The sequence below is a fragment of the Vipera ursinii genome (assembly GCF_947247035.1).
Source record: "Vipera ursinii genome assembly, chromosome: 2".
NCBI lineage: Eukaryota > Metazoa > Chordata > Lepidosauria > Squamata > Viperidae > Vipera > Vipera ursinii.
The window spans coordinates 252,001,239-252,020,499 of NC_139513.1; positions in this window are offsets into that span (position 1 = coordinate 252,001,239).

Below are 19,261 nucleotides of genomic sequence, written 5' to 3' on the forward strand. Positions count from 1 at the left end.
TCTGCTGGCCACTGGGAATGAAACCTTTTCCTCTTCCATCAAAAAGCTCTGTGCACCCTTTTCTTGAAAAGGGTCCTACTTGACCCAATTGAAATACTGAAATTTTTTTCCATGTTCTATTACCAGTTGTTTTCATGTGTACTTAGGTATGTTCAATTAGGATGCATTTTGTTGCCCTCAGCAAACGAAATTACTAACTTAGAAATAGCAATAGCACTTATTTATTTTTATTTATTTATTTTATTGGATTTATATACCGCCCTTTCCCGAAGGACTCAGGGTGGTTTACAGGGTATTTAAAACGAAGATCGATACAAAAGTTAAAAATTAAAAAGATTAAATGAATCCCTAAAAAAAATAAAAACCCCAATTAAAATTCTCAGTCTGGGCTGGAAAGCTCGAAGAGCCAGGTCTTAAGGTCCCGGCAAAATGAACGAAGGTCGGGGGCAGTCCTAAGCTCCACAGGCAGCTGGTTCCAGAGGGCAGGTGCACCCACTGAGAAGGCCCTCCCCCTAGGTGTTATCCACCAGTAATCTTTTACCGGCAGCACCCTGAGAAGACCCTCCCTGTGGGAGCGCACTGGACGAAGGGAACTTGATGCTGGCAGCAGGTGTTCCCTCAGATATCCCGGACCCAAGCCATTTAGGGCTTTATAGGTCATCACCAGCACCTTGAATCTCACCCGGAGGGCAACCGGAAGCCAATGCAGCTCGCGGAGTAGAGGTGTTACATGGGAGTATCGGGAAACCCCCATCACAACTCTCACGGCCGCATTCTGCACCAGCTGAAGCCTCCGAGTGGTCCTCAAGGGCAGCCCCATGTAGAGAGTGTTGCAGTAGTCTAAACGGGAGGTCACGAGCGCATGAGTGACTGTGCGTAGGGCATCTCGGTCTAGGTAGGGTCGCAACTGGCACACCAGGCGAACCTGGGCAAAAGACCCCCTGGTCACGGCTCCTATATGGTCTTCAAAATTGAGCCATGAATCCAGGAGGATGCCCAAGTTGTGAGCCCTATCAACGGGGGGTAACACCTCACCCCCCATCATTAATGGTGGAATAGTCTGGTTAACCCGATATGCCGATATGCACAGCCACTCAGTCTTGGCAGGATTGAGACGAAGCCTGTTTCTCCCCATCCAGAACTGGACCGCCTCCAGGCAATGGGACATCATGGCGAGGGCATCGCTGGGTTGGTTCAGGGTGGAGAGAAAAAGTTGGGTATCATCAGCATACTGATGATACCCCACCCCAAAACCACAAATGATCTCACCCAGCGGCTTCATATAGATGTTGAACAGGAGGGGAGAGAGAACCGACCCCTGAGGAACTCCATAAACAAGAGGTCTTGGGGTGGATCACTGCCCTCCCATCAACACCGACTGCAAGCAGCCCAGGAGATAGGAGGAGAACCACCGTAAAACGGTGCCTCCCACTCCCAACCCCCTGAGACATTGCAGTAGGATACCATGGTCAATGGTATCAAAAGCTGCTGAGAGATCTAATAGGACTAGGACAGAGGAACAACCCCTGTCCCGAGCCTGCCAGAGATCATTCACCAGCGCGACCAATGCCGTCTCCGTGCTGTGTCCGGGCCTGAAACCCGATTGGTACGGGTCCAGATAATCAATTTCCTCCAGGAACAGAGGAAGCTGATGCGCCACCACACTCTCAACAACCTTCGACAAAAAGATTTACATACAGCTTCACAGTGCTTTACAGCCCTCTCTAAGCAGTTTACAGAGTCAACATATTGTCCCCAATAATCTGGATCCTCATTTTACCAACCATGGAAGGATGGAGGGCTGAGTCAACCTTGAGCAGATGAGACTTAAACTGTTGAACTGCTGGCAGCTGAGAGTCAGCAGAAGAAGCCTGCAGTACTGCATTCTAACCACTGCACCACCTCTTTATTGAATAGTTATTGATTAGCATTTTAAATAGTAAATATGTCCTCCATGTAGCCTTATCAGTTATCCAATGGACAGAATAATCAGAAGTGCAAAAAATCTGCAAAGTTGGCTTGCAAATAAATAAATAAATAAATAAATAAATAAATAAATAAATAAATAAATAAATAAATAAATAAGCCTAGATTATATCCAATGCTATACTTAAGGTGGATTTTGGTCAGTGTTTCTCAATTACAGAACCTTTGAGATGTGTAGACTTTAATTCCCAGAATTCCTCAGCCAGCCACACATCATAAAGAGTCTGAGAAACACTGATTCATATCAACTGATGTATTGAAACTCAGTAGTAAGTGTATATAATACACTTACCGCAACCATTGTAAGAATAACAGTATAACAAAATATCAGAATAACAGAATTAGAAGGGACCTTGGAGGTCTTCTAGTCCAAACCCCTGTGTTCTGTACCAGCCTGCTACCGGCCCTGCAGAAAAGGCAACCCCTTTACAAATGGCAAGAGGCTGGAATTACGTCTGCCAAATTTATGACTACAAAAACAAACAAGACACGAACCAAGATACAGGAGCTTTGAAACACTATCCGAGCGGTTGCTTTCAGCAAACCAGCCCTCCCCACACATTCCCCTTATAAAGAGTTCAGGGCGTGGCTTCTCTCTGCCTCCTTCCGAGAAGCCCCATTGCCTTCGTCTGTTTACTCCTACTTGACTGCCTCCTGCGTCGGGCGTCCTTGAACAGGGCCAGCTGTGGGTCATCTTCATCCACACTGTCAGGCTCACACAGCTGGGTCTCCATGGTGACCAAGTGGGAGGGGCCTGCCTGAGGGCTATCATCAGCAAGATCTTCAACCCCCTCAGCAAGGTCTTCAACACCCCCCTCCTCCTCTGAGTCGTCCGACCCAACTGCCGAACCCACAGGCTGACCCTGAATCACAACACCCTGCTCCAGTGGGAAGCCCTATACCACAGGTGTCAGATTCGCCACATCACGTGATGTAACATGACTTTTTTTGCATTGCCGGAGCTGGGGTGGGCGTGGCGTCCATATGATGCAACAGGCCGGCAGTTTGACACCCCTGCCCTATACCATTTCAGACAAATGGTTATCCAATCTCTTCTTAAAAACCTCCAGTATTGGAGCACCCACAACTTCTGGAGGCAAGTCATTCCACTGATTATTTTTTTCTAAATGTCAGGACATTTCTCCTTAGTTCGAGGAGGCATTATTAAAGGGATTTTAAAGTAGTATTAATACTTCACACGATCAGTTAATACATCAGTTAGTCTTTACCACACAACTGCAGTTTGCTATTTTTTCAACAAACCAGGAGAACTATTGTTTTGGTTTTTTTAAAAAAAACCAAATCAACACCAAGAAACTAATAAGATTTTATAAAGCCACCAATGCAGTTTGGGTATACATTTCAGGCAGTCGAAAGAGAGCCTTCTGTGACAGGAAAGACACATTCAGAGACCAGATGTGAAATACACATACTACATATTCCTTAATGATAAATGAGACCATTCTATTTTGATCTCTCTCTGGCTAACCAACTTTACTGGATCAGCTGTTCTCTAAGAACAGCTTTTTTCAATCATCATTAAGTTGAAGACATTCTTGGTGTTTTGCTGTTCTCCATTTTTGCTGCTGCTGCTACCAGTGCTTTATTTGTAAAAGAAAAAGGTGATGGAACTCACACGTGTCATACAACCCACCTTGCCTACCCTACAAGGTTCCATCCAAAAAAGGTGCCGGAACTCCGTTCTGAGCGTTCAATGAGAAAAAAAGCCCTGGCTGCTACTAATACTGAAAGTGGGACCGGATCTTTGTTGATTTTATTATTTTGTATGTACTATCAAGATGACTAATATATATCCTATGCAATTACCTGAAAGTTTGTTTGATAGTTATCCCTGCAGCAGAATAGCAGACTGTAAATCCAAATTCAAACTCCTAGAACTTTATAATATTCTGCCCTTTCTGCATTTTTTAAACAGCAAATAGCTGTATGATATGATAAAAGCTTAAATTTTTATAACAATATAAAAAATAAAGCATTTCCCCCCACTCCTCCTAAAAATTATTTGCCACAATTGGCAGTTTCACATCAATGTTAGTCATATTTTTCAGTGCAACAACCATGATCTTGAACAAATGTGACCCATAAAAGTAATCTCATTTTTTAAAACTATTTTATCATTAAAATAATAAACTTTGCTGTTACCAGCCTTATTCTTACTCAAAGTAGACTAGTTTAACACTTGATACTTGATGCAAAAGCAAGTTTCCATTCGTTATATTGGCTCACACTTTGCAGTTAAATTGTATATATTTTTAAAGAAGCCTTAAGAAAAGAAATCTTATGATTGTATTATATAGATTAATAATCTAAGTGGTACTAGTAGTAATTTCAGGCTACAACTCTCTGAACAACTGCTAGATTGCAACAAATAGAATTTTCTCTATTTCTTTGTTGATATTTAATGATCAACCAGATTGTAGGAATGACAAATAACTGTTGCTGTAGACTTATTAATATAGAGTTTGATATACAACTAATGTAAATCTCTGGGAAACTGTATTTATCAATTTATCAATACTATCAATTACTTTTTCATGATAATTTGCATGGTAGGATTGTGAGTCTATTTTAATTTCTTATCACATTTTTTATTGAAATTTGAGCTCACTACAAAATGGCCACATCAATCTAGATGACTCAGTGCATTTTGTAATAATAATAATCCCATGTTCAGATAAGTAACAGCAACACAAGTAGGAGTATCTACAATATTTTGTACTATATCATTGATACAAATAATGAAAACTATATGACCTTGTAGAGTACTTTTTTTCAAAATTCCAAAATTCTTTATAGCTGGGTCTTTGGCACACATAATACAGAAGAACAGGTGGGTGTACCAGGAAGTGACCAACTGGTTGGTGTGGCCAGTTGGTCACACATGATGAAAAAAGTTGCACAATATTAATCAAGCAAGTGAAAGGACCAGTTTGTTCTAAGATTTCAACAAAAATTTGTAGCCAAAACATCAGATCTTTATTTTTCAGACTGTCCCACCCAACATTAAACAATATAAAATTGAATTCAGTTCATTTTTGTGACTTACTATACTAATAATTATGATGATATTAATTACAACAATAATCCTGCAGGAAGGTAAGGGATGATAATATTGATTTAGAAACTATCCTGCAGTCTGTCTATTTAAAACCCTAAAACTTTCCAGAGCCTCTGTATATTTTTATACTTTATTGGTCCTTTCCATGGTGGGATTCAGCCAGTTCACATCACTTTGGCAGAACCGGTAGCTAATTTTTTGTTGCCCAGGCCCAGAATGGACTTCCAGAAGCAGCATCCACACAGAGAACCAGTTGTTCACATATTTGAATCTCACCACTGGTCCTTTCAAATAGTCAGATGAAACTCTTGGCCAAAGTCAAGTCTGTGTGTGTGTTGAATTTTGCATCAAATAATCAAATTTACAGCAACAATGACAACTACCAAGAGTTCCAAGGAATGAAATAAAATGTTTAGGATCATATCCTATGCATAAAAGAATCCATGTGGTTTGATTTCTTGGAAAGGGTTGAGTGAGTCTTAGGTACTTAAACATATGTTATTCCAACTGCTATTGTGAATTCATGGTTTATAGCTTGCTCACCATGGGGCATAATATGCAGGCAAACTGGAGCAGTGCTCAAGCTGAAGGAATAGGAATTCACCCTACAGCTTCCTGACTGATTTTTTTTTCTTTTTTTACCCCACTGTGCAAATTGCTTCTTTGACAAAAGGGCACCTGTTTCCTACCACATTATCCTTCCAGCTTTAGAATGCAGCAACTGTTCATCTCAACAGTGATTAGGGCATGGAGAACTGCTTGATTTTTTTTAAAAAGGAAAGGATGCTTGTTCTTTAAGGAAATCACCACCATCTCTCTTCAACTGCACTTTTGACTGTTACTGATATCTACAACTGTGAAGCTATCACTAAGTAAAAGGTAGCCCAGATTAACGAATAAGGTTCCTTGGTTGGAAAAAAAACCCATGTAGTCTAATGGATGTCATAGAAAATTCCATCTCTGCATTGCTTTTCAAAGTGAATGTAAATGGTACATTAAGCCAACACGTTTGGAAAGAAAGGAAATCCAAATTATGAATACATAACTGGGTTTATACAGATCCTAGATAAAAATGTGACACTGGTCAAAATTTTCAGTCTTATGCTATATACCAAAGGAAATCAAATTGTTTGTGCTATCTTATTTGGTAGCCATATTGTTCCTGCAATCTGTAACCCAGTCCATTGCTTTAGTCTTTCCATCATAATTCTAAGAAAATGTGACAGAATTTCTGTCTCAAAACACTCCAAAATATTTTCTATGTAAGTTGATTATATTTGCTATATTTTTCTCTTCCTTTATTATTTGTCTTCATCTTTTTTGCCTTATATATTCATAAGATAAATTTAACAGCATCTCTGTTTATATATACAGTATAGTATATATAAGTACTACCGGTATGTAGCAGTAGCTATAGACCAGGGGTCACCAATCAACTTAATTGCACATAACTGTGTTTTTTATATATATAACATCACCTAACATTTTTCAAGATTTCTACACAAGCAATTGTGTTAACATGTAAGTGCTGTTTACAATGATTTCCTATAAAGAAGAACTGAATGGTTGACTGCTAATTTTTTACTTGGTGTTTGGAACATAAGCAACTGATTAAAGAATATTTTAAAGAAATATTTTTTTAAAATGGTCTGGTTTTTTTTTCTTGTTAACATCAGGCTTTCTTTTAAGCAAACTCTTATACCAACATATATTATGCAGAAAAAAAAACTGCTTAAATAACTGTCTAAAATAATTGAATTCCAAAACTTCCTGAAATAACTTTATTTTCTTGGCATTTCTTGAAGCATTTAGGATTGCAAACAGGATGAATACTAGCAGCTGGGTGCTTACACTTTTTTCTATACTATTATTTGACTGAAACTGATGAGCAACAGATGTTAGTGGATTCTTTATTTAAAGACAACTGTTTTGTTGAGATTCCTGCTTAAGGTATTGTCTCAGTTGCTTTCTACAAGAACATTCTGGAAAATCCTAGATATAAATTGGACCTGATATAAAATGTTATAGGGCAGTGCATCTTCTTCATGTAATAGGAGCCCTGCAAGTCATAGTCTTGACTATTTCCTCATCCCATATATTCCATTTCTTTCCTTTCTCAGAAAGTGATACATTCTCTAACCACTGAAGGCATTAATTGGATTGTTTCTGACAGGGAGTGCTGCATCATCCTTCCTTCCTTCCTTCCTTCTTTCCTTCCTTCCTTCCTTCCTTCCTTCCTTCCTTCCTTCCTTCCTTCCTTCCTTCTCATTTCCTAATGGAATCATCACTAGCCAAATAGGGGTGTGTGTTTGTTTATGTGTCTATGTGTATATATAATAATAATAATAATAATAATAATAATAATAATAATAATAATAATAATAATAATAATAATAATAATAATAATAATAATAATAATAATAATAAAGTTGGAAGGGACCTAGGAGGTCATCTAGTCCAACCCCATGCTCAGGCAGGAAATCTTACACCATTTCAGGCAAATGGCTGTCCAGTCTCTTCTTAAAAACCTCCAGTGTTGGAGCATTCACCACTTCTGGAGGCAGGTTGTTCCACTGGTTAATTGTTCTAACTGTCAGGAAGTTTCTCCTTAGTTCTAGGTTGCTTCTCTCCTTGACTAGTTTCCATCCGTTGCTTCTTGTCCTGCTTTCAGGTGCTTTGGAGAATAGCTTGACTCCCTCTTGTTTGTGGTAGCCCCTGAGATATTGGAACACTGCTATCATGTCACCCCTCACCCTTCTCTTCATTAAACTACACATACCCAATTCCAGCAACCGTTCCCTATATGTTTTAGCCTCCAGCCCCCTAATCATCTTTGTTGCTCTTCTCTGTACTCTTTCTAGAGTCTCAACATCTTTTTTACATCATGGTGACCAAAACTGGATTCCAGGTGTGGCCTTACCAAAGCATTGTAAAGTGGTATTAGTACTTCACTTGATCTTGATTCTATCCCTCTGTTAATGCAGCCTAGCACTGTGTTGGCTTTTTTGGCAGCTGCAGCACACTGCTGGCTCATATTGAAGTGATTGTCTACTAAGACTCCGAGATCCCTCTCACAGTTACTACTATTGAGCAAGGTACCACCTATACTATACCTATGCATTTGATTTTTCCTGCCTAAATGTAGAACCTTACTTTTTTCACCATTGAATTTCATTTTGTTAGATAGTGCCCAGTGTTCGAGTCTGTCCAGATCCTTAAGCCTATCTTCTGGAGTATTGGCTATTCCTGCCAGCTTGGTGTCGTCTGCAAATTTGATGAGTTCCCCATCTATCCCCTCATCCAAATCGTTGATGAAGATGTTGGAGAGCACTGGACCCAGAACAGAGCCCTGGGGCACCCCACTACACACTTCCTTCCATTAGATGCGATTCCATTGAGGACCACACGCTGAGTAAGGCTTGTCAGCCAGCTACGAATCCATCTGGTGGTAATGCTATCTAACCCACATTTTTCTATCTTATCAAGTAGTAGGTTGTGATCTACTTTATCAAATGCCTTACTGAAGTCCAAGTAAATTATATCTACAGCATTCCTCTGGTCCATTAGTTTTGTCACTTGGTCAAAGAATGTAATAAGATTTGTCTGGCATGATCTGTTTTTGACAAACCCATGTTGACTTTTAGTGATGACTTTGTTTGCATCAAGTTGTTCGCTGATTTGTTGTTTGATTATCTTTTCCAGAATCTTCCCGGGTATTGAGGTCAGGCTGATAGGTCTGTAGTTTCCTGGATCTATTTTTTTTATATGTAAGTACAACCTCTACATCACTTTTGTAAGTATATTTCAAGGAGAATCTTCCCAAAAAAAATCAACAAAATCATATTCATCCTTACACAAAGAAAAGAAAAAAAAACATATCCAAGATCCTACTTTATACTTGATGTTGGTCGGATATTGTTTCCTACTAGGGAATGAGAAGATCTTTTGAAGTTCAGGCAGTAGAGCAGAGGTCTTCAAACTTGGCCCTTTTATGACTTGTGGACTTCAACTCCCAGAATTCCTCAGCCAGGCATGCTGGCTGAGCAATTCTGGGAGGTGAAGTCCACAAGTCATAAAAAAGCCAAGTTTGAAGACCTCTGCTGTAGAGAGACAAGAAGGGTCCATCAATATAATAAAAAAGAGACAGAGAAAAGAGTAGAATGTGGGAGAATAATGAAGCTTGTAGAGCAGGGCTGGTCTAAATTTAAAAAGCAAAGATGATGAAATAAGAGATATATTGATTTTTTCAAGCTCCAAGTAACTTTTTATAACTATTTGATGGAAGAAAGAGTGAGGAGATTGCTCTAAATTGGTCAGCTACCTACCACAACATCTGTTTGTGTACATTTTAACGAAAGAGCAGTGGGGGAGGGGGAAGAACCAAAAACATCAAAATGAAATGTACAATTAAGATACATGATTATTAGCAGTGCAACATGAACTATTTGACTGTTTATTCAAAAGAGATATACATATAAGATCTTCAGATTTATGTTTCTTTATCTGTATCCAGTTTTGAATCTAACATTAGCTATTGCATGCAGAAGGTGTATATATAGCAAAATCAGTTCTCTTGGGCAGAGCTGAGTGCATCTGTGAAATCTCTCCAAAAGCAATGTTAGCCTAAACCTTATTTGTCTGCCCATTAAGTCCTGTGCCAAAGCAATTTCTAATGTTGCTGTGGTTTATATTGATGGAAATAGCTGTTACTTCCCCAGACCCTCTTGTTCAATAAGAAATAATTTTTACAAAGCTGCTTTTTGCCTAACATCATTATATCCCAGAAGTTCCTTTTATCATTCCAAATACATTTAAAGATATCATAGTAGATCACATAAAGCCAATACATTTCTAAATGTGAGACAAATTGGAATATTTCTTTTCTGCAGCAATTCAGTGCCTTTTTAATGAAAAGTGACATCTTGTACTGTAGCAGATTCTCCAGAGCAAAAATCCAACTTGCCTGCAAAGTCTGGAAATCACTGATTGATGTAATCAGTCATCTTGTTTTTCGCTGCCTTCTAAATAGAATTCTGTCTAATTTTACTTCAGGTTTTCTAAGCAGACTAAGACCACTAAGTAAGACGAAGGCTAACTCTGTAGTTATTCTGACTTCTGTTAAAAAGTTAAGAAATAAACTAAAAATGTGATTTTTCTTTTATTTTTTATTTAAAACATTTATATAGTCACCCATCTTATAACCAGTTGAGGGTAGCTCCTAATCCAAAGTTTAAAAAGCATAAAAACCAGAGTAAAAGTTAATGAAAAATATTAAAAACAACAAAAACCTAGGCCAAGTCAAACTTCCAGTCTAATTTAACCCAGTGCTTGGAGAAAAAGCCAGGTCTTCAATGTTTTATGGAAAGTTAGAAGGGTAGAGCCCTGCCGAACTTTATTTGGCAGAGTGTTCCATAGTATAGGGGCTGCTTAAAGTTTTTTTTCTTCCTTCCTTCTTTGTATATGCTTACTTTTTATAAAGGAGCTAAACAAAAAATATTTTATCACTAGGCCAATGAGCAGCGTCACTGTCTGTAACATTAAGTCTAGGGTGCATTCTCCATATTGCTTCAGATCTCCTGTGAGGCTATGCCTGCAAAAATCACAATGTATTGGACACGTAAAGTAGACTAGACCAAGAAACAGACACCATATAGACCTAAAGCTACTTTTAGAAAAGCTGTAGTAACTTTGCAGAACTTTGGAAGTCTGAATGTGTAGAGAGTATAGCACTGACAATATAAGGTAAAGGTAAAGGTTCCCCCGCACATGCGTGCTAGTTGTTTCTGACTCTAGGGGCCGGTGCTCATCTCCGTTTCATAGCCGAAGAGCCAGCGCTTGTCTGAGGACGTCTCCGTGGTCATGTGGCCGGCATGACTAGACGCCAAAGGCGCACGGAACGCTGTTACCTTCCCACCATAGTGGTCCCTATTTTTCTACTTGCATTTTTACTGCTTTCGAACTGCTAGGTGGGCAGAAGCTGGGACGAGTAACAGGTGCTCACTCTGCTACGCGGCACTCGGGATTCGACCCGCCAAACTGCCGACCTTCTGATCGACAAGCTCAGCGTCCTAACCCACTGAGCCACCGCGTCCCTTACTGACAATATATATATATATATATATATATATATATATATGCTCCCTGTTTTATCTCTATATGAATGTGGGTGGGGCAGAAGGACAGTTTGGAGCATTTTTGTAAACCATTTCCTTTGTCTGGACACAAACCTCATTGCTTTGGTAATGCATCTTCCCTTTGTCCTTCAAGAGCATCCCTTACAATCTCTGTACAATAGAAGATAATAAGACTATAAAACAAAACTGAATCTTATCACAAAGTCAGTTTTGCCTGTGAAGTGCTAAAAAATATACCTGGAAAAGATTTGTGGAAGGAGGGCATACTTTTCTGTAATTTAACACAGTTCATTTTCAATATGATTTTCACTGTTAAAAATACAATCAAATGTTGTATTTAATCTAATATTATAATCCTGGACTACAAACTAATTAGATATTGAATTCTAACTGTAGGAGTTTACCAGGCTGAGGGAGGAGTCCAGCACATCATCAGTCTCGAGCATGTTCGGTCCCACAAGAGATCTAAATCCATTCTACCTTGAGTTACATTGAGTCTTATCTACTGCCAACCACTGTTAGTAATTCAGATTCTTGTACAGAGTGTTGGCATGCAACAAATATGTATTCATTTGAATTGTTCTGGCTTCTGATTTCTTATGCTTGACACTAACTGTTTAAAAAGGCTTAGATCAGTGAGTAGAGAAGGAGCGTCCATGGTGAGGACGCTGGAAAGGAAATTAGCAAACCTGCGTTCAAGACACAAATGCTGCTCTGGAGTGGGGTTGAGCTTCTGTCCTTTGTTCCATCTCCTGCCAGGGCATGAAAGGAGCCCTTAGTAATTAAGCTGGACGTCATCCGGGTAACAGTGATGTTATTGGCTAATTCTTTCAACCCAGAAATGCTTCAATGTTTCTGACATGAGTGCCAGCAAGTGAACAGAGGATTGCAGCCTCATTTGTTCTCCCCACAAGTTTCATTTAATTTAATTATGTATGCTAGTTTATGTTGATCCATAACAGATTTTTTTAGTACTTCATATCCTTAATAAATGCTGGAAGCATATATAATATCTATTCTAGAGAATGTATGTGTATGTTATTGTGCTTAGGGTTTTCAGGGGATAGTAGACATCAAATTGTTACTGGGATGTCTACTTTTACTGGGAATTTGACCAAAGGAATGCAAAATTAGTTATCTGCTAAAGAATTACAAGCTCTGTTAAGTAAAATTTGTATGTCTAGTTTAAAGTGGAACATATTAATTAATATATTAAGTATTCTCTTTAATCAGTTTAACTATACTTTTAATTTTCTTCATTAGCTGTCTGATAATAGGTAATATATATTCAAACTATCTTGAGAATAAAATGAGTTATTAAATGATAATATGAGAAGTGTGAAATGTTTACATAATTTAGAAAAAATGAAAGGGAAGAATCTGCAAAATTTGCTAACTTGATTGTTTCAGTAATCAACATTCCCCCCCTCACCGCCCCAGATTTGTAAACTTGTTTTGAACTAAGAAGAGGATTTAACAGAATAACAGAAGGGACTTTGGAGGTTTTCTAGTCCAACCTCCTTCTCATTGCTATATACTGTATACTCAATGCTACAATAATAGGAGAAAGCTAATATGTTATTGATACTTTTATATGGGAAAAGCATTTCATTTTTAAGTACAATTGTATGAAACAATATTCCATTAATCTGATTGCATGGCAGAAAACTTCAACTGCAGGTGCAATGATGATGGTCACAATGACAATTTTATTCCTTCTTCCCAGCTGTCAGAAGATTGAGACTGGCTATTCACATTGAGGTGACAGCTGAATCCCATAAATAAATAAAATGTCCTCTTCCCTGAGAACAATGTTATACCATACTACAATGCAATTATAGGAAAACTCAAGGGGAAAAGAAAATGGTTACAAAGACCTCCGTCAGAGATCCTGAAAAATGCCATTTTGTCTCCCTTGTGATTTAATCTATAGGAAGCTGCTAGAAAGAAGTGTTCATGGGTTTTCAGTTGTCATCAACATATTGATGATACTCAGATATATTTTTCCTTTCTGTAAGCTTGGATTTGATGCTGCCTCCAGGTGGTAACGGACCAGACATTGTTAAGGAGCTTAACATTTTGGAACTACTTCTGTACTGGGTACAGCTGCATCTCTCCTTAATAATTAGGTTTGCGGTCTAGGAAGGGGGTTGTTATTGGATCCACTGCATAATATTAAGGAAAACTATTTTGATGGCTAAACCAGATGTGTATAATTGGAAAACAGATTTAGTTTTGGTTATTTAAATTATACTAATATCAGCACTAAACAATTATAATGCATTTTTTGTGGAAGGTTGTTTATAAATTGTATCTGCCTCAGAATGTGATAACATGGAAGGTTATATGATAAACATGGATAGTACTGTGGAAGGGTTTGAACAAACCTGCGCTGAAAATGCTTTGCTGGTTGGGAGCAAAGGTTGATCCCCTCTTCCTTGTGGCAGCCCCTCAGATATTGGAACACTGCTATCATGTCTCCCCTTGTCCTTCTCTTCATTAAACTAGACATACCCAATTCCAGCAGCCGTTCCTTATATGTTTTAGCCTCCAGTCCCCTAATCGTATTTGTTGCTCTTCTCTGTACTCTTTCTAGAGTCTCAACATCTTTTTTACGTCATGGTGACCAAAACTGTAGGCAATATATAATCTAGGCCAGACATGTCAAACTCGCAACGTCACGTGATGTTGCGCAATGTATCAGAGCTTTTTCGCGGTTTCCCGATGACACGTCCGGCCCACGGGCTGGCAGTTTGACACCCCTGATCTAGGCCATCAGTCAGTCCCAGAGTGGATAAATAAGGTATCATTATTCATTCTGCTTCCTCCATGAAACAGATTACTTTCTCATTACATTCAGGATGAGGCTCAAAATCATGTCATGCAGTTCTGGTTTTTAATGTTTAATGCTTTCTTGTTTTAATTACATGTATAGGAATATGAATGTTTTATAGCATTTTTGTAAGCCACTCTAACACGTTAATGGAGTAGGAGGCAGATACATTTTTAAAATACTCCAAAATATAAGCCCTTAGATTTCTTTTTAACAGCCTGCAAAATGAATTGATGAAAGGTGAGATTTAATATATTTTTTTAGTATTTGCCATCAAATGGTTGTATTTGCTACTCCTTTTTCTTACAAATGTGGAATGGGAGCATATTTGCATTATTTATATTCTCCCCACTTTACCTGTGAGAACCTGAAACTTACATGCTATATATTTATATATATATTATGCCTGTTTTATTATCACTATCACCCTGTAAAGAACATTTAACTAAGAGATCATGATAGTGTCACCCAAGGAATGTCACAGTCAAATGAGAATTTGACCCTGGGACTTCTCAGTCAAATACCTTTATGTATCTGTGATGCCATCCTTCATTTGAACCTGTATAAACAACAACAACAAAAAAAGAAACAGCCCCTTTCTTAAGCTCAATAGACATTTTCTGTACGGGGGCTATAGTTACAAACTATACTTATTGAGTTATAAAACTATTGCATAGCCAGGATATTGTTCTCCTTATATCAGTAATGAAGGAGAAGAGCCTTTGATCTTTAGTTTCAAAATCTCAGATCAACCTTGATTTTGTTTAAGATGTGCTGCTCTCTCACTACGCCATTATATTTCTCACTTTTTCTTTCCATTGCACTGTATAGCTAACCATGCTTTCCTTTCAAATTGTTTTAATTGCCTTTTTCTTTTGCTTCCCTTCAAACAGCTGAATTTCTTTCAGCCCACCTGCTTTGGGAAGGTCGCATTCCAGGCTTACGAATGGCATTCTATAATTGGAAGCTATGACAGGCCTTAGCATCGGTTATTTTTGCATGCACCTAATTTCACCCTTCCCCCCATTCCAAACTAGAATCAGAAATAACCTGTCAACATTTGAACAAGTTAGTACTTTGTCATGGCAAGTGTAAAACAGGTGTATTGTCTTTCTCCATATCAGCTTCCTATTTGTTGACTCTGTTGTCACTCTTGCTTCAAGGCTTTAAACTGACAGATTTGCGTCAAATAATACTGTGATGGGGACATCTGATGAGGGCCAGATACTTTCAAAGAAAAAAAATGAAGTTTTGAAGCTGCTGACTGATTTTAGTAAGCTATTCTATTCTCTGTAACAGACATAATGCCATGCATTTAGTACATAATTTAATTATATATCCTTTAAGGGAACAACATACTGAAGTGACATTACAGTTCTGTCTATTAACTATCTCCCCAATGTTACAGATACTATTTTATATTGAGCTTTATGATTAATGCACTTTTAAATTTCATCCCAGTAACCAAGCAGCTATACTTGCCTTCATACTGATCGCAAATCCCCAGCATATTTATTCTTAAACAAGTTTTCAGGTAACCTGCACATTTATATCAGCATCATATTTATATCATATTTATATCAGCATCATATTATAATATAATAAGAGTCATTGATTTATAGTTACAAGAGATCTTGCTAAATGAAAACTGTAGTCTGCTATGCAATATATAACTTCAGTATCCCTGACTGGTGGCCATTATATTTGTGCCATCTGCACTTGCACTTGTTTCATTGTTGACTAAATCTTGCTGTCATGTTATTGTCATTCTTATCATATATCAAAGCAATTATAATCTCAACCAGTCATCTACAACCAATATTCACTTATTAAACATTTATGACTACATCACAAATAAAAATAAAATCACATAATAAAAATGATCAACTAAAACTAATATAATTCATCTTCTGTCACAATAAAGGAATGAATTATCTGTCCAACTATACTGCTTTTTTTTAGTTCAAATGTTACTGCTGTGCAACATAAAGCAAAAAAAGGAGAGGTAGTTATAGTTGCTGTTTTTTTCCCAATAGTGCATGGTACTATAATGAAAAATTTAAAAAACAAACACCATGAAATAATAGTAACAATAGCAGTATGGAAAACTTGCTAACGTAGATTTGCTATGATTTCACAAAACAGGATTGAAATAATACTTCTTATGACTGCACAATTTTTGCATCTGAAAATATCCTACAGATAAATGTCTATGGAGATTCTCAGTCATCCGGGTCATGGTTTTCCCAAAGGTCTTTTTTTTTTTCAAAAGCCAACTGGAAAAACAAAGTCCAGTTATCTTTTGAAAAAGCACTTTTGGGACATCCTACAAATAAGTTTTACCATTTTTGCTAAAGTCATTGCTACTACTCTTGAAGCCAAAGGGCTTCATTTCACAAAATGCCCCTAAATTGAGTCTGGAGGAAAGCAGCTTGCCTAGGAACTTGTGAAAATAAATGGAATAACAACTTAAAGTGACAGTATTATTTGTTTAGGAGTCAGACCTCTTAATGAATGAAAACCAGTTGTGCCAATATTCGTTGGCAGAATTGCATGTCTTAGCTCAAGTATTACATAATCAGTCATATATACCAATGTTCCTCTCGTGGAATCTTTTAGTGTGTTTTGTGAAGAGAGCCAGAAAAGCTTCAGAAAAGCTAAGTGATTATTGTTCTGGAATTTATTTATTTATTTATTGTATTTCTGTACCTTCCATCTCCCTTAAACTAGGAAGTATAAAGGCATATGTGAGATACAAGCTTTGAAAATAAGTGGGGAAGACATCCCAAATTAATCAAGGATGTATAAGACAATGCCCTGGGTTTTGCAGTAATCCAAGTATTCAAGTTGCATTGTCAATCCAGCTGAGCCCTGAAGTATTATTTTCCCATTAAATCACTTGTGCATTCTTTATTGTGGTATTAATTGAAAGCTTCTTACAGAATCCTAATTTTTATTAATAGCTTTGATTCCATTCTCACATAACTTTGAAAACAAAGTTTTTGGATTGAGGAGTGGCTGTATTCAGCGTCAAATATAACACGAAACAAAGCTAAGACTAGCTTCTGTAATAAAGGATAAATAAAATATCAGGAGCTGAATGATTTGCATTAAGGATCACTCTATGGACTGTCACACTCCCTTTTCAATGACATGCTGTCATATGAAAATTTTAATCAGTATGCATTCTCTATAGTCTGATTTGTGCCCACAATCACCTCTTCTTACATAAATAGAAACTGGAATGCAAGGTGGTAAGACTGTGTTAAATGCATACAAATGAATCCTTGTGGGCAGGGGATCATTTGTTCTCACTAAAACACATCAATGTCCTTTTTATGTATGCAATCCTCTGTTATGGATTTTTTTAATTCAACATCTTATATTTGTCTGATTAAGATGTTCAGTAACAAAGCACACAGATTTTAGTGAAATACTGTAGTTTTATTAGACAAAGCACCACATAGTTTTCAGTTGAGATTGTGTGTCCTTAGTTCAACTGTTATGAAATCACAAAAGTCTATAAGTCATTTCTGGCAGAAATATACTAAAGCAAAAGCCTGTATATTGATAATCTTTTTAAAGGGAACAATATTAAACAAGATTGTTAATAGATTGCTAACCTTATTGAATAGAAGGACAATAGTTAGTGGGCTATGTAACTCCAGGTAACGATTAGGAAGACCCGGGTAACCATCAAAGGCACACAGAAAACTTTTTCTCTCTGCTAGTAATCATTCAGACCTGGGTAGGCCAGATTTGGTAACCCCATAAACACTATTACACATCTGTAAAAAAAAACACAACCTCTTGAGTCCTTAGGTGATAACTCCAAAGTCATAATAGACTCTAAATACCATCTCATTTATTGTGCTATATTTTTTCAGCATCAAGGGCTAATTGTGATATTCACTGTTCCAGATAATAAAAAAAATAAAAAACCAAGATTTCATAGAATTATAGAAGACTTAGAAGGTTTGTTTTTGATAGAGTTGTGCTACTTACTGCTGTTGAGCAATATATTCTTTTCTAAATAGTCACCCCTTGACTCTTTGCTAACCTATTCCAGTGTTTTGAATAGTAGTACTGGCAAGTTCACTGGCCTGAACTTATCCAGAACTTTTTTTTTCTTTTTGCAGATAAGAACAGCATTGTCTTTCTCTAAATCTAGCAGACCTACAAGGTAGAACTAATCAGAAAACTGACTTCACAGAAAGACTAGAACTATACTTTATTGAGATAGATTATAATCATAGAATTTGCCTGTGTTTGGACTTCATTCACTCTTATGCCTCATTGCAACCTTGGCAAGTTTAAGACACATGGACTTCAACTCTCAGAATTCTCCAGCCAGCTATGGAATTCTGGGAGTTTAAGTCCACATATCTTAAATTTGCCAAGGTTGAGAAACACTGCTTTATTGAAAAGCGAGCAAGCGAATCTGTTTCTTCCTAACACTATTTTTTTGCAGATTTTTAAGGAATGTTTGTCCCCTTATTATTTATATAGGCTTTTTCATTTTTCCTTCAAATCTTATCTTGGCTCTCTGAAAAATCCCTGGCATTATGTCCATCCTTCATAATTTCTCAAAGTTCATATGGAAAAACTCTAAAATGACACCCACAAGCATTTTTAAGGTAATTGAATGTAATGAAATTGGTCAGATTCTAGATATTGAAACTTGTTCCTGGATTTTTACTTACTATTTCACCTTTTGAATGGTTATAGTGTTTTAAATTTTGTATCTTAGATATGTTTTCCTATTATGGTTTTTGGTTTATTATTTCTGGGGGGAAAAAGAATTATTTTTGCCTTTAGACATTTTGCATCATTGTTGCTTAGAGGTCATACTGCTTTTCTGAGTCTTAAAGCATTTAAATTGAATATGACATGTTTTTATGTTTTTAGCTCTTTGCATTTCCTCAGTCTATTTGGATTAACATAGCAGTAATAGCAATACTTGATGAATTTGCTCTTTGGTAATTACCAGGTGAACACATCTAATCTGTATATCTGAGTACTGCTCCAGATTAAATTTTCTGAAAGTTTAAATATTTAGTATATTTAAATAAAAAATATGTGTAGATAAAGTTTGCTTAGAAATGCATATTTTGAGAGAATATGTGCTCAAAAATACAATCAAAACCAGGAAATTATTATGATTGGACTTTCCATAATAAACAATATGTTTTATAAAAGTTGATCATGTATCATAAATGAGAAGAACCA